Source organism: Antechinus flavipes, chromosome 4, assembly GCF_016432865.1.
Source record: "Antechinus flavipes isolate AdamAnt ecotype Samford, QLD, Australia chromosome 4, AdamAnt_v2, whole genome shotgun sequence".
NCBI lineage: Eukaryota > Metazoa > Chordata > Mammalia > Dasyuromorphia > Dasyuridae > Antechinus > Antechinus flavipes.
In genome coordinates, this window is record NC_067401.1 from 409,625,320 (window position 1) to 409,640,379 (window position 15,060).

General features: G+C 32.8%; 1 protein-coding gene across 3 annotated transcripts in view; it reads right to left on the minus strand.

Moving 5' to 3' along the window:
* SWT1 (SWT1 RNA endoribonuclease homolog) overlaps positions 1-15,060 on the minus strand; it is a 133,615-nt gene that overhangs the window by 53,219 nt on the left and 65,336 nt on the right. The window lies entirely within an intron of this gene.

Here is a 15,060-nt window from a genome sequence, read left to right on the forward strand (position 1 = left end):
TAAAGTGTTTACATTCCCAAATATAATGAATGAGAACTTTATCACCTCTAGGGCAATTAGAAGGAATCTACTTAGAAGATATGGGTGTGAATATTATGTCTATTATGCTGGGTTAATCTTCAGGAAAAAAAATGAAATGCTGAGAAAGATGGATATATTAGGAATAGAGAGATGGAGAATAAGGAATGATGTTATAGGAGAACACATGGAACACTTTTTAGAAAGCAGGAAACATCACTCAACTGTAGTGATTCAAAAAGGGAAATATACATGCACGCGTGCGCGCGCGCGCGCGCACACACACACACACACACACACACACACACACACACAGTACAAATATTCTATTTACCCAATGGGACCTTGGAGGAAAAAGAAGAGAAAGGGAAAGGTGGTGACAAGATAGAGGGCAAAGTAAAAGATTCAGAAGCAAAACAGGCTTTGAAGGAGGTATCAAGTAAAACAAAGGGAGAGAAGGAGAGAGAAAGAAAAAGGTGGAGGGGGAAAGACAGAGAAATACACAGAAATAATTATGAATGAAAATCAGATGAACTTAATGAAATTTAAAAATAAAAGCAGATAGTAGAATGGATTAGAAAGCATAATCTAATATCATATTTTATAGAAATACACTTGAAACAGAAAAACACGTAGAATTAAATTAAGGGGCTAGAGAGGAGCTTATTATGTTTCAGCTGAATTAAAGGATATCTCAGATAAAGCAAAAGCAAAAACAGATCTAATTAAAAAGGATAAATACGGAAATGATATTTTGCTAAAAGTTATCACAGGCAGTTAACACTAATTCTAAACCTATATGTACCCAAAAGAATAGCATCCACATTCTTAAAGGAAAAGTTAAATAAATTAAAGGAGAAAATACAACTTTAATAATAGGGGACCTCAATCTACTCCTCTTAGACGAAGAAGGGGATAAATAGTATTTTAGAAAAGTTAAATATGCTAAGACTTTGAAGAATACTGAATAGAATTAAAAATAATTAAATTAAATTAACTAATTAATTAGAAAACGAAATAAAATTTTTTCTCAGCTGTACATGGGATAAAAAATATGTAAATTAAATATTTTTCTCAGTTGTACATAGCCCCTGACCGTATAATAAAAATATAGAAAGCAATAAAAAATTATATTCAATAAAGGATATTAGAAGCATAGGTTAAAATTTATTAGAAACTAAATAATTTTATTCTACAGATGAGTGGGCAAAAGAAGAAATCATAGAATCAACAATTTCATTAAAGAGAATAACGATGAGTCAATATAGATAAAATTTATGAGATGTTGCCATAGTAGAGGAAAATTTATATATCTAAATGCTTTCATCAAAGCAATCAATACTCATACAAATAAAGTCCTTAAATCATTGTAATTAGAAAAATGCAAATTAAAACAACTCTAAGGAACCATCTGAAACCTATCAGATTGGCTAACATGACAGAAAAGGAAAAATGACAAATGCAGGAAAGGATTTAGAAAAATAGATAAATATACTAACATACTATTGGTAGAAATGCAAACTGATACAAGCACTCTGGAACTATGCCAAAGGGCTATAAAATTGTGCATACTTTTTAACCCAATATCACCATGAGGTCTATATTCCAAAGAGATCAAAGAAAAAAAATAGCTCAGAAGTACAAAAATATTTATAGTGGCAACTTGAATGCTGGCCGAGAATTAGAAATTAAGGGATGTCAACAACTGAACAAGTTGTTGTATATGACTATGATGGAATAATATTTTGCTATAAAGAATAAGGGATATGGCCTCAGAAAAACTTTGGAGAAACTTAGATGACTTGATGCAAAGTGAACAAAAAGAACACTACACAGTAATATTTTAATGATAAACTGTGAGACTTAGACTACTATGATCAATACAATAATCTAAGACAATTCCAAGGACTCATGATGAAAAATGCTATTCAACTCCAAAGAGAGAGCTGATAAAATGGATGCAGACTGAAGCATGTTTTTCCACATTATTTTTCTTGTAGTTTCCTTTATAACATGGATAAGTAAAATGTAATTTACATGACTTCATATGTAAAATGAGTATATTTCTTAGTTATCAATGCATAAAGAAAGGGTAAAAAGGAAGAATTTCAAAATAAAAAATCTTCTGAAATTGTTTTTAGTGTATGCAATTTGAAAAGAAATTACATTTTTTGGTTATTTAGTAAAACTCAAGTCTACTTTAAAAATTTACTTCATATCCTAGGCAAACGACAATGATCCTGAGATACTTAAACTAAAGACTTAAATTTCTTCATATGCAAAACAAAAACTAAAGATGTTAACCTACTTTTTAATAAAATCCTAAAGCAATCTTTAAAAAGGAGAAAAAACTCATCTAAATACCCCAAATAATGTACCCTTCCCACATGTGCCAACTTAGAAAGATGAATCTTTTGCACCATTCTTAAGGACACACACCCTCTGCTCTTATCAGATTAACTTAAGACTGGAATATCAGATAGAAAGTTTACGTGGAAAGAACCTTGCCTCTAGCTCTCTGATTTTCAGATAAAGGAACCACAAGTAAAAAGTACAGTTGCTCCTACATATACATAGGGTGAAAGATGAGAGGATGGATTGCTAAAAAAAATTTTGTTTAAACATTAATTTGGTGAAAAAGGAAAAAAAGATGAAAAATATGGATCTATTTTTACTTAGTTTTTGTCTAGCTAGTTTCCTTTCCTATTTTTAACTAATACTTATAGCCCTTGGACATGTTTAAATAGTTGCATTTTCTGTAAATATTTATTTGGTATTGGAGTTTAACAGCTCAATTCTCAGACCAAATAAAATGTATATGTGTGTGAGTGTGAATGTGTATGTATTAATCATCAAGACAATTAAATTATATATGAAAGTACATTATTAACTGCTTAATATTGTTACTGTTTTTTGTTTAAGGCACACATTTATTCTGTTCTTTAGTTAAATGATTTGGTTAATTTTTGTTTTTCATTTTTTATAATACTTTAGTACCACAAAGTGTTCATATAATTTATTACTTTTAAATAATAGTGCTCATTATAATATCTAACATTAAACTCAACAATTCATAATTACAAACGTCAAGTTCACTTCTCAGTGTCTGCAAATAAAAAAAATCACCTACCTTCATGAAAAATAACTAAATACTTGGTTTGTAACAAATTACAGTTTATTTTTGACAAATAATAATTTGTGATCCCTATACTGATTTAAATATCTCTTACCTGATGATTAAAACAAAAATAACCTGACAATTAACAGTAGTTGAATGCTGAGCCTCTATCAAATAAGCGAATGTCTTTTACTTCTTTATTCACATTGCCCTCTACTGGCAGATCAAAGAGAAAACAACCACCTAATTTCTAACCTGACCCTAATTAATCAACTACAACCCTCAAAGCTTTAGACATTAGACAATAGAAAACATCACAATCACTCATAAAATTCAGCTATTATTGGTTAGGTGTAAATGAACCCATAAACAATGAATGAATTTTTGACAAATTTTAATAAAGAAACCATTAGCATATGCTATCTCCCTTTTACATTTAAAGGTCCTCAACAGCAGATGCTAACTCATTGGAGACAGTGATGTGCATATACCAGGAACAACAAATTTTTGCTGAATAAGTTATTAAAATGATATTTCATTCTTCACCTCTCACCCTGTATCCAGAGCAAGGTGACTATGACTAATCTGAAATGAAGATGGGACCTGTAACTTCTCTTTGGAATGCTGTACCTACCTATACTGGTGACATGTGCCTGTCTGATAGCTATAGTCGCACGTCACACAATCAGGCTGATTCTTGAGCTAGCTACCTACGACCCTAGCATACTCCAGGCACTAAGAAGAAGGAATGGAAATTCAGAGCAGCCAGAATTCTATCAGAAAAAATTTCTCGTATGCTTCTTGTAGAAGAAGAGCATTTAAGAGCATTTAACACAAGGTACGTGCTCACTGACTATGTGCTTGATAGTAGTATAAAGAAAATGCTCTAATTTATATGATTTTATTGAGGCAAAAGAAAACTTAAGGCTTTCCCAATATGCCTATTTTTACATACCCTATAAAGTCACAGTTCTATCATTAAATTTAGCCTACTGAAGTAAAACGCTTCATTTAAAAAAAAAAAAAGACAACAAACCAAGAGAGACCACTCTTTCTGTTAGGGCGCCAGCATCATTCCAGTCACCTAGGATCACAAACTCAGTATCATTCTTCAATCTTTATTCTCTTACTCCATGAGATTTTATCAACTGTCAAACCTTATCACCTCTAATTCCACAACCTTATCTCTCTCCCTTTCTCTTCAATTAATCTAGGCTTTAATCACATCTTACCTGAACCCCTAATTTATCTGTCTGGCACATCTCTTTATTCTACCTTCCACATAGCTGCAAAAAGATTTTTCAAAAGCACAGATCTGACTATTTCTTAAATATTCTTTTAGGACCCTTTAAAGGCCTCTTAAAATAGAAATTGCTTTGTTTGGCTTTTAAAATCCTTCATAACTGAGGCTCAACATCTTTTTAACTTTATGAGTATGTTATTTTTCATACGCACTGTGGTCAAGCCAAACTAGCATATTTATTGTTTCTTATATATGACATGCTATTTCCCATTTCCATGAATTTGTACCCCTATTCTCCATACTAAAGGTATTTGCTTCTCAACTCTACCTCTTAGAAACCTTAAACTTTTTCTAAGGGAAGTCTTTTATTAATTTCTTCAGCAGCTAGTATCTTCCTCAAATTATATTATAAAGCAGTAGTTCCCAAAACAATCTGATATTGGCTAAGAGAGAGAGAGTGGTAGATCAATGGAGTGCATCAGGTACAAATTACATTATAGTAAATCACCGTAGTAATTGAGTATATGATAAACCAAACATCCAAGCTTTAAGAACAAAAACTCATCATTTAACAAGAACTGCTAGGAAAATTGAAAAAAAATTATAGCCAAAACTAGGAATAAATCAGTATTTCATACTGTATACCAAGATAAGGTCGAAAAGGGTAAATGATTTATACATAAAAGGTGTTATAAGCAAATTTTAAAAGTATGGAATAGTTTATCAGATTTATAAATAGGGGAAGAATTTAGACTAAAGAAGATGTGGAGAGCATTACAAAAAATAAAACAGATAATTTTGATTATATAAAATTAAAAAGTTTTCCCACAAACAAAACCAAAGCAACCACAATTATATATTTAAAAAAAAAAAGGCAGAAAAAGGGGGAAAGGGTGGGGGGAGGGATTTTTTGCAACAAGTATTTATAATAAAGGCTTCATTTCTCAAATATATAGAGAACTAGGTAAAATTTACAAAAATACAAGTCATTCCACAGTTGATAAATGGTGAAAGCATATGAACAGGCAGTTTTCAGGCAAAGAAATGACAGCTACCTATAGTCATATTTTAAAAAGACTCTATCTTAATTATTGATTGGAGAAAAACAAATTAAAACAACTCAAAACCTCAACCTAAAGAGAGTGGCTAATATGACATAAAAGGAAAATGTTGGATATTGGAGGGGATCTGAGAAAACTAGGATACTAATACATTGTTGATGGAGTTGTGAATTGATCCAACCATTCTGAAGAGCAATTTGGAACTATACTCAAAAAGCTATAAAACTGCAAATCCTTTGATCCAGGAATATAACAGCCGGTGTTTGGTGGAAAGAAAATTAGAGACAACAATATGATGTAGTAGTCAAGAGCTAATAAGATCACTGGCTACACTAATAAAGTCACAGTATACAGCAGGAGAGAAATCACCTGCTATATACTCACTCTGAGTTCTCTCACTGAAGTCACATTTTAGGATACTGAATGTAAACTCCTTATAGATTGCATTTCATTCTTTGAACTTACCCAGTTCCAGGTCCATAGTAGGCACTCCCATATGGAGTGACTAATTGAGATATAAACTGAACAGCATTGCAAGGACTTTCAAGAGGGAAAGGGAAAGGTAGAATTCTGTAAATTATCTGCCATAAAAAGCAAAAAAAAAAGCTTTTCCAGTTGAGAGTAGGAGGGGAAGGGAAGAGGGAGAGAGGGACTCATCAGCATTTGTACAAAGAGGGAATAACATACACACTCGATTGGGTAGAGAAATCCATCTTATCCTGTAGGAAAGGAGGAAAGGAATGGGATATGGGAAGGAAGGAGGATGATAGAAGAGAGGGCATATTGGGGGAAGAAATAGTCAGAAGCAAAATATTTTTGAGGAAGGACAGGGTAAAAGGAGAAAGAGGATAGAATAAATGGGAGGAAATAGTAACAGTAACTATTGAAAAGAACTGTGAAGAAATCTCTCTGATAAAGGTTTCATTACTCAAACATAAAAGAAACTGAGTCAAATTTATAAAAGACTAAGAGTCATTCCCCAACTAATAAATGATTAAAAGATAGGAGTTTTCAGATGAAGTAATCAAACTATTTATAGCCATATAAAAAATACTCTCACTATTGATTGGAGAAATGTGAATTAAACAACTCTAAGGTATTACCTCATACTTATTAGACTGGCTAATAAGACAGAAAAGGAAAATGACAATTGTTGGAGGGAATGTAGGAAAATGAGATATTAATGCACTGTTGGTAGAATTGTGAACTGATTCAACCATTCTGTAGAACAATTTGGAACTGTGCCCAAAGAGCTATAAAAGCATGCATACCTTCTTTGACCTAACAATACCATAGAATTGGAAATTGAGGGGATGTCAATCAACTGTGGAATAGTTGAATAATTTGTAGTATATAATTATGATGAAATACTATTGTGCTATAAGAAACGATGAGCAGAATGCTCTCAGAAAAATCTGGAAAGACTTCTATGAGCTCATACAAAGTGAAATATACTGGGTATAAAATAACAGCAATAATATAAGATGATCAGCTGTAAATGACTGATGTTTTCAGCAATTCAATACTCTAAGACAACTCTAAAAGACTTATAATGAAAAATGCAATCCATATCCAGAGAAAGAACTGATTGTGTCTGAATACAGACTGAAGCACACTTTTCTTTTTTTTTTAAATTTTTTTCTTGAGGGGTTTTTTGGAGAGGTTTTTTTTTTTTTTTTTTTTTTGGTCTGGAGGGAGGAGGAAGAGGGTAGAGAAAAAAGGGAGGTTGGGAAGTTAATACAAAATTTCTTTCACACCATGACTTTTATGAAAATCTTTGGTATAACTTCACATGTGTCATCTCAATGTGGGGAGCAGAAATTTAGAGGGAGAAACAGACAATCTGGAATTCAAAAGTTTTTAAAAAACAAATGTTAAAAATCACTTTAACATGTAAATAGCAGAAAACATTAAATTAAATAATAAAAAGAAAAAAGGACTTAACAAAATCAGCTGAAAGAGAAGAGACTCATACTAGGTACATTACAACTGCTTTCACATATATAAGAGAGAAATCAGAGTATCAGACGATAGAAATAAGAATAACGGGTGTAAACTCAAGGCACAAAAATGAGGTGGACTGGCTGTCTCTGAAAACACTAAGTTCCTCCTAAATAGATGTCTTCAAGTACAGGCTAAATGACAATCTGTTTAGTATATATGTAATAGAGGAGATTAAATTTAGGCTCTCTCCTTATTAGACTGCAAGCTAATTCAGAGCAGGAGCTATTTTTTCCATTCTGTGAATCCACAAGGTTTACACAGCTGGCATTTAGTAAGTTTTTAATAAATAAATGACTGACTGGTTGGACTAAATGATTTGAGGTTCTTACAACAGATCCTGTGATTCAATAAGTCATAAAACCATATTGATTAGGTCCATTACAGATGATTACTATCTAAGCTCAAGTGAATCCTTGTTGTTCGGCCATTTTTTCAGTTGTGACCAACTCCTTGTGACCTCACTTGAGGTTTTCTTAGCAAAAATACTGGAATAATTTGCCATTTTCTTCTCTGGTGGATTAAAACAAACAGAAGTTAAGGGTCTTGCCAGGGTCATACAGCTAGATGGTGTTTGAGGTCAAATCTGAATTCTATCTACTGGGCCACCTAGATGACCCCAACTTAGTCCTTAGAGAAATTTTTTTATTCAAAACTTCTTGTCAGAGAGAATGTTCTCCATTCTCAATTTTTAAAATCTACTCTTTGCCTTGAGCCTCTTCAGATGATCTTGCCTCTAAATTTAAGTATTATTTCAAAATAGTCAACTGTCAACCAATTGAAAAACAACAAAACATTTAACCGCACCAAGAATTTTACACAAACACACACACACACACACACACACACACACACACACACACACACACATACACACACACACACACTTAATATATATGGAATAAACACAAAATTAAAATGTAGTCTGGGACAGGATGACACTAGCTGATTTAGGCAGAAAGAAGAGAAAGGATTCATCTAGAAGATATTTCGAGAATCAGGTTTTGAAAGAAACCTGGGATTCCAAGTAGTGATGATGAAAGAATGCACTCTGATAAAAGAATGAGGGTGGGAGATAAGGAAAAATAAGTAGGCCATTATGGCTGAACTAAAGAAAACATGTAAGAAGATAGAAAAGTAGGAAGTGGTCATATTATGAAGAGCTTAAATGTTATCCTAATCACAAACTTCAATGGCTTTACTCCAAGATTTTCTGAATTCTTCATAGCATTTGATATCATTTGATAGCCTGTTTTCTGAAACTCAAGTCTTCTCAATCAACAAGCAACTGCTAAACACCTGCTTATATAAAACATCTACTCATATAAAAAGCACCATATTAAGTGCAAACACCAAAATATTAAAAATATTAGTGTCGTTACTCTGAAGAAACTTTTTTTTTGGAGGGGGTGGTGGATAAGAGGAGGCAGAGCACAACATATTCACTAGTAAGGAAATACAGGAGAGAAGGTAGGTGGTATAGCACCTAGAGTGCCACACCTGGAATAAGGAAGTCTCATCTTCCTGAATTCCAATCTAGCTTCAGACACTTGGACAAATCACTTAACCTTGTCTGCCTCAGTTTCTTCATCTTGAAAAGGAGCTGGAAGAGGAAATGACAAACTTCTCCAGTATCATTGCCAAGAAAATCCCAAATAGGATTAAAATAAAAAATTTAAAAACTTGGACACAATTGAAACTGTTCATTTGAACAACAAATAAAGCATAAATACAAAATGAATCCTTACTGATTTGGGGGCAAAGAAATATATAATTGAGGAAAATCTCAAGAGAGTAAGTATTTGAACTGCATAATGAAGGGAATTAAGAACTCCAAAAGATAAGCGGTTTTTTTCCAAGAGGGAAAGCATCCTAGTTATGAAAAGTGGGAGATGAAATATTACATCCTAAGAATAGCAAGTGTACAGAGGACAGAACACTGACTCTCCAGTCAAAGAGATATGGGTTAAAAAACAACCTTCTAATTTAGTACTCATGTGACTTTTGGCAAATTACTTAACCTGAACAAGAAGGTTACAGATTCTTCAATTATAAAAGGGGTTCAACTAAATGATCCTCAAAATATTTTCTAGCTCTAAAGCCATCCTAGGTAGTTTTCTCCCTCTTATTGCTATGTGAAATGATATGTATAGTTTGGCTATAGGATGGCTATACTGCCATCCTAGGTAGTTTAGATCATTTGGAATGCAGAGTCTAAGAAGACAATATAGCATATAAATCAATCTATAAAAATAGGCTGGAAAGCAGTAGGCCTTGGAGGCAGTTGCAACAGCGGAAACGGAAGTTCTCAGCTCAGAGATAGTAAAACAATTTGTGGCTAACACTGCACACAGGATGCTGTCACACTGTCTATACACAATTTCAGGTCAAAGCTCCAGAATAAAGAGCAGCATTTGGGTTCAAGAGCCCTGGTCATAGGACCAAGGCAGAGAAGAGTTCTAACACTTGAAGCTGCAGAGGAACGGTCCCTTTTTGGGGAAAGATCAGAGAGCAGGAATCCTACTCCTTGGATCACACCACTTTGGAAGCACAACAAAACTTGTAGACCCCCAGAATTAGACCTGAAAATAACAGGATGAACAAGCCTGAAACTGAGTCAGTACCTCTAACCCCAACGTGAACAAAGCCTAACTTTGTATTTAACACAAAGTTCAAAGTCAAGAAGTAGGTTGAAAAAAGATGAACTAACAACAAAAAAAGAAGCTGATTGTAAAAAGCTACTCTGATGGCAGGGAAGTCTGAGACATAAACTGAAAAGAAGATTAGTGTAAAAATAGGTACAAGCAAAATCTCAAAGAAAAAACTTCTGGAAGAGTTAAAGAGCAAGATTAGTGTGACAGAGGAAAAACTGGGGAAAGAAATGAGAGTGATGCAAGAAAATCATGAAAAGAGAACTAACAGCTTGGTGAAAGAGAAGAAAAATTCACTGAAGAAAAGAACTCTCTAAAAAGCAGAATTAGCCAATGAACAGAAAAAGGCATAAAAGTGCAATGAAGAAAATAATTCCTTTAAAAAATAGAATTGGACAAAGAGAAGCCAATGACTGCTTGGGATTTCAAGAAACAACAAAACAAAAATCAAAAAATTTAAAAATATAAAAATGTGAACTATCTCACTGGAAAAAGAAATAGATCTGGATAAGATAATTTAAGAATTATTGGACTATCCTGAAAGCCATGGATCAGAGCTTAATAGATACTCTGAATTTCAAATACAAGACTCAAGAGATGTATTGAAAGATAAAAGTGAAAAAAAAAAATCAATAAAATTAAACTATGTAATTCCCAAGAATTTTATCATTATTATGGCACTTAGAAGCAGCCTACATAGACAAAGGACCTGGATCAATTATATTGAAATAATAATAAATCAAAAACAGAAGAAAACTGAAAAAATTTCATACCAAAAAAAAAAAAAAGATACATGAAGGAGAATCTTTACTATAAGTGGGGAAATGAATTAAGGATGGAGGAGGGGGGAAGAGTTGGCAGACAATGTTTCAACCTCACATCAGAACTGGTTTAAAGAGAATACATAAACACACTCAATTAGGCATAAAAACCTCATCTTATGCCACTGGCAAATAGGAGAGAAAGAGGATAAAAAATGAAGGGAGGAACAGAAGGGATGATAAAAGGGAAGAAATATTACAGGAGACAATGGTCAGAAGCAAAACAGACTTTTGAGGAGGATCAGGATAAAAAGAAAGAGAAAGATAAATAGAAGAAAACAGGACAGAGGAGAATATATAGTTAGTAATCATATCTGTGATTTTCACCTTTTTCTTTGTTGTTGTTGGCTTGTTTTTTCCCCCGTTCCCTTTTGATCTGATTTTTCTTGCACAGCATGACAAATAAGAAATATGTTTAGAAGAATTACACATGATTAACCTATATTGGACTGTTTGCTGTCTGGGGGAGGGGAGGGCAGAAGAGGGAGAAAAATTTGGAATATAAGGTTTTACAAAGATGAATGCTGAAAACTATCTTTGCATGCATTTGGAAAAATAAAATAAAAATTAAAAGCTGTTTTAAAAAAATAATCATAAATGTAAATAGGAATGGGATGAAATTGGCTATAAAAAGAGTTAGCAAAAAGGATTAGAAACCAGAATCCAAGAAGATATTATTTATAAGAGACACATTTGAAACAGAAAGCCACACATGGAGAATTAAAATAAGAGAATGGAACAATCAATTATGCTTCAGCTGAAGTAATAAAGGCAGGAATAACAGTCATGATCTCAGACAAAGCAAAAGCAAAAATAGACCTAATTAAGAAATAATCAAGGAAATTACATTTTAATAAAAAGCACCATAGAAAATATAATGTAATAATTTTTACAGTGAGTTTCTCTGATAAAGGCCACCTCACAAATATACAAGGACCTGAGTCAAATTTATAAAAATAAGAATTACCTTCAAATTAATAAATTGTCAAGGAATATAAAGAGGTACCTTTCAGAAGAAGAAATCAAAATTATCAATCATACCAGAAAGTTTAAAATCAATACTGATTAGAAAAAATGCAAATTAAAACAACTGCCATCTCATACATATCAGAAATGACAAATGCTATAAGGGGTAATGTAAAATAGGTAAACAAATGAATTGTTGGTGAGTTATAAAGTGGTCTGACCATTCTGGAGAACAATTTGCAACTATGTCCGAAGGGCCATGAAACTATGCATATCATTTCACACAGCAATACAACTACTAAGTCTGTACCCCAAAGAAATCAAAGAAAAAGAGAAAGGACTCACATGAACAAAAATAAAGCAACTCTTTTTTGGTGGCCAAAAAAAAAAAAAAAAAAAAAAAAGGAAATTGAAGGGATGTCCATTATATCCATTTAATTGCGGAACAGCTGAACAAGTTGTGATATAAGATGTGATGGAGTTCTAATTTTCTAGTGCTGCTAGTATACTATCTTCTGATCACCTAAAACAGTCTTCAGAAAGTTTCTATTCTTATTTGTAATAGGATATGTATCATTTAATATTCCTCTCTATAACTCCCAAATTAAATCATAACACCAGAAATGTTATCAGGAACCACTTCTTATTAATCTGTGGTTAATGGACATTATCAGTGGCTAATAGAACCAAATGTTCCACAGACATCTTAAATTCAACATGTCCAAAAATAAACTCATTTATTTTTTTTCTCCAAAGCCTCTTTTCCTAACTTTCCTATTATTTTCAAAGGCACTGCATTGATCCCAGTCACCCAAGCTCACGATCTAGGTGACATCTCTGACATTGCCTCTTTTCTATCTCCATATTCAATTTGTTGCCAAGTCCTAGATCTTCCCTTTGCCACATTTTTCATATTATTCTCTATTCTGTCTTTTGACACTGCCACTATGCTAATGTAGGCCTTATCATATTACCGCTTGATAATTGCAGTAGCCTGCTGAGGGATTCGCCTGTCCAATCTTTCTCTACCCAGTCCATCCTGAACTCATGATGCCAAAACACTAAGTGCAAATCCAACCATGCAATTCCTCCATGCAATAAACTCCAGAGCCAGTCTGATGGACAAGAGGGTACCTGAAAGTTGCTTTAATTTAAGCATTTCCCTGACTATCAGAGATTTAGGCAACTTTTTTCATGACTGCTAGTATCTTGGGCTTCTTATTTGAAAATTGACCATAATCTTTTACAATAATAAAAGGCAGGAATCAACTGGAGAATGGCTTTCAGATTTCTAAATCTGAATTAGTTTCTTATCTATGTTTTACATGAGAACTGTGTTGGAAAAACTTACTGCAAAGAAAAGATTTTTCTCTTTAATTGGTTTTCCTTTTAATTGGGCATGCAAAAACTATTTTTATATAATCAAGATCTCTTTTTATGACCTCTTTCCCCATCCACAGATCTGAAAAGCAACGTCTTCCTTTCTCTTCTAATTTATTTATGAAGTAATTGTTTATACCTGGGGCATATATCAATCTGAAATAGCTAGAGAGTACAGTGGGTAGTCCCAGGATAGAGTAAGGATCTTTCTTAGTTCAAATTCCTAAATTTACATGCAGATTCAGATACTTACTGGCTAACACTTCAAGTTACTTAACTTCTGGCTGTCTCACAGCTTCCTCAAATGTAAAAAGTACATACCTCCCAGAATTGTGATGAAGACCAAATAAGTTTTTCTAAAGTGCTTAGACAGCATTTTACACAAATTAAGCACTATATAAATGTTATTGCTAGCAGTAGTAGCAGCTTCTTAGTATAGGCTATGAAGTGCTAGTCTAAGCTTAAATTCTACCAGACTGATGCTAGTTTTCCCAAAAGTTTTTGTTAAATAATGTGTTCCTACCCTAGTAACAAAAGTATTTTGGTTTATTTAGTGGAGATGCTAACAAGTATGTCTCCCAAATAAGTGAACCTTTCTAGATTTAAGTAAAAGCCAATTCCTATGTTTAGGAAATACTATTGGACAATTATACAGATGTTATTTGTTTCTGGAGTTCATATTGAATCATTTTTACTGCTGGATTCATAAGAATCTATGCTTTATATATGGTCTAATAATTTTTAACTCAAAAAGTCAGATTACTTTTTTAGGATTTTTAGGATATGTATCATTATTGGACTATCCTGAAAGCCATGGATCAGAGCTGAATAGATATTCTGAATTTCAAATACAAGACTCAAGAGATATATACTAAAAGTAAATTCTTAGAAAATAAACTATGATAAGTTAGTTCTAGTATAACTAGGAGCAACAAAATGAAATGAGATAGATTTAGAGCTGGCAAACCCTTACTGATGAAATATTTTTTCATTTGTGAGATCAGACAGTAAAAGATCCACTCAAAAAATGCTTCAGGCAATTTTTTTTAAAATTATGAATTAGCCAATTAGTTTTATTTCACTTTAGGGATAATAAACTCTAATAAATATATTGATGTGCTAAGAAAGGTAAATGTTTAAGAATACAGAAATTCATAAGTTTCTGGAGACAGAATACTGCAACCTAGCCTTCTATTTTACATATTACATATTAAAAAAAGAGAGACAAACATGCTTGAACCCAATTTAAGGGGCAATAAGGATGAATTACAGACCTATGACTTCATTAATATAGGGAATTTCTGGAAAAGGAAATACTTCTACCAATGCAGACTGACACCTTCTCTACAACTTTTAGTCTTGGTAAGTTTCCTGGAAACACTGAAAGATTAAATAACTTGCACAGGGTCATGCAGAATAACAAATGTCAGGAGCAAGACTTGAACTTAGGGCTTCCTGAGGGCTTCCTATGCTGCTTCTGCCTTATTTAAATCCTATTATAGCCTACAGGTTTCCAAAGGTATTGGATTTAAATCCTATTGAAAACTTGTGGATTATAATTGGTGTGAGATTTGGAAAAATAAAATATTTGTCAAAGATATATTTAATATCCATTGAGATAAAAATGTGATTTCAGGATGAATAATTAAAGAATACGAGTCAAAATCTCCTGAAACTAATGTCAAATAGTGTAAAAAGGACTGCAGCAAAGACATTGCATATCAAAGATTTTTTAAAAAAATAAAAAATTGTAAGGCTAATTTATAAGTCAATGCATTTAATTATTTCACTCTGCCCTATT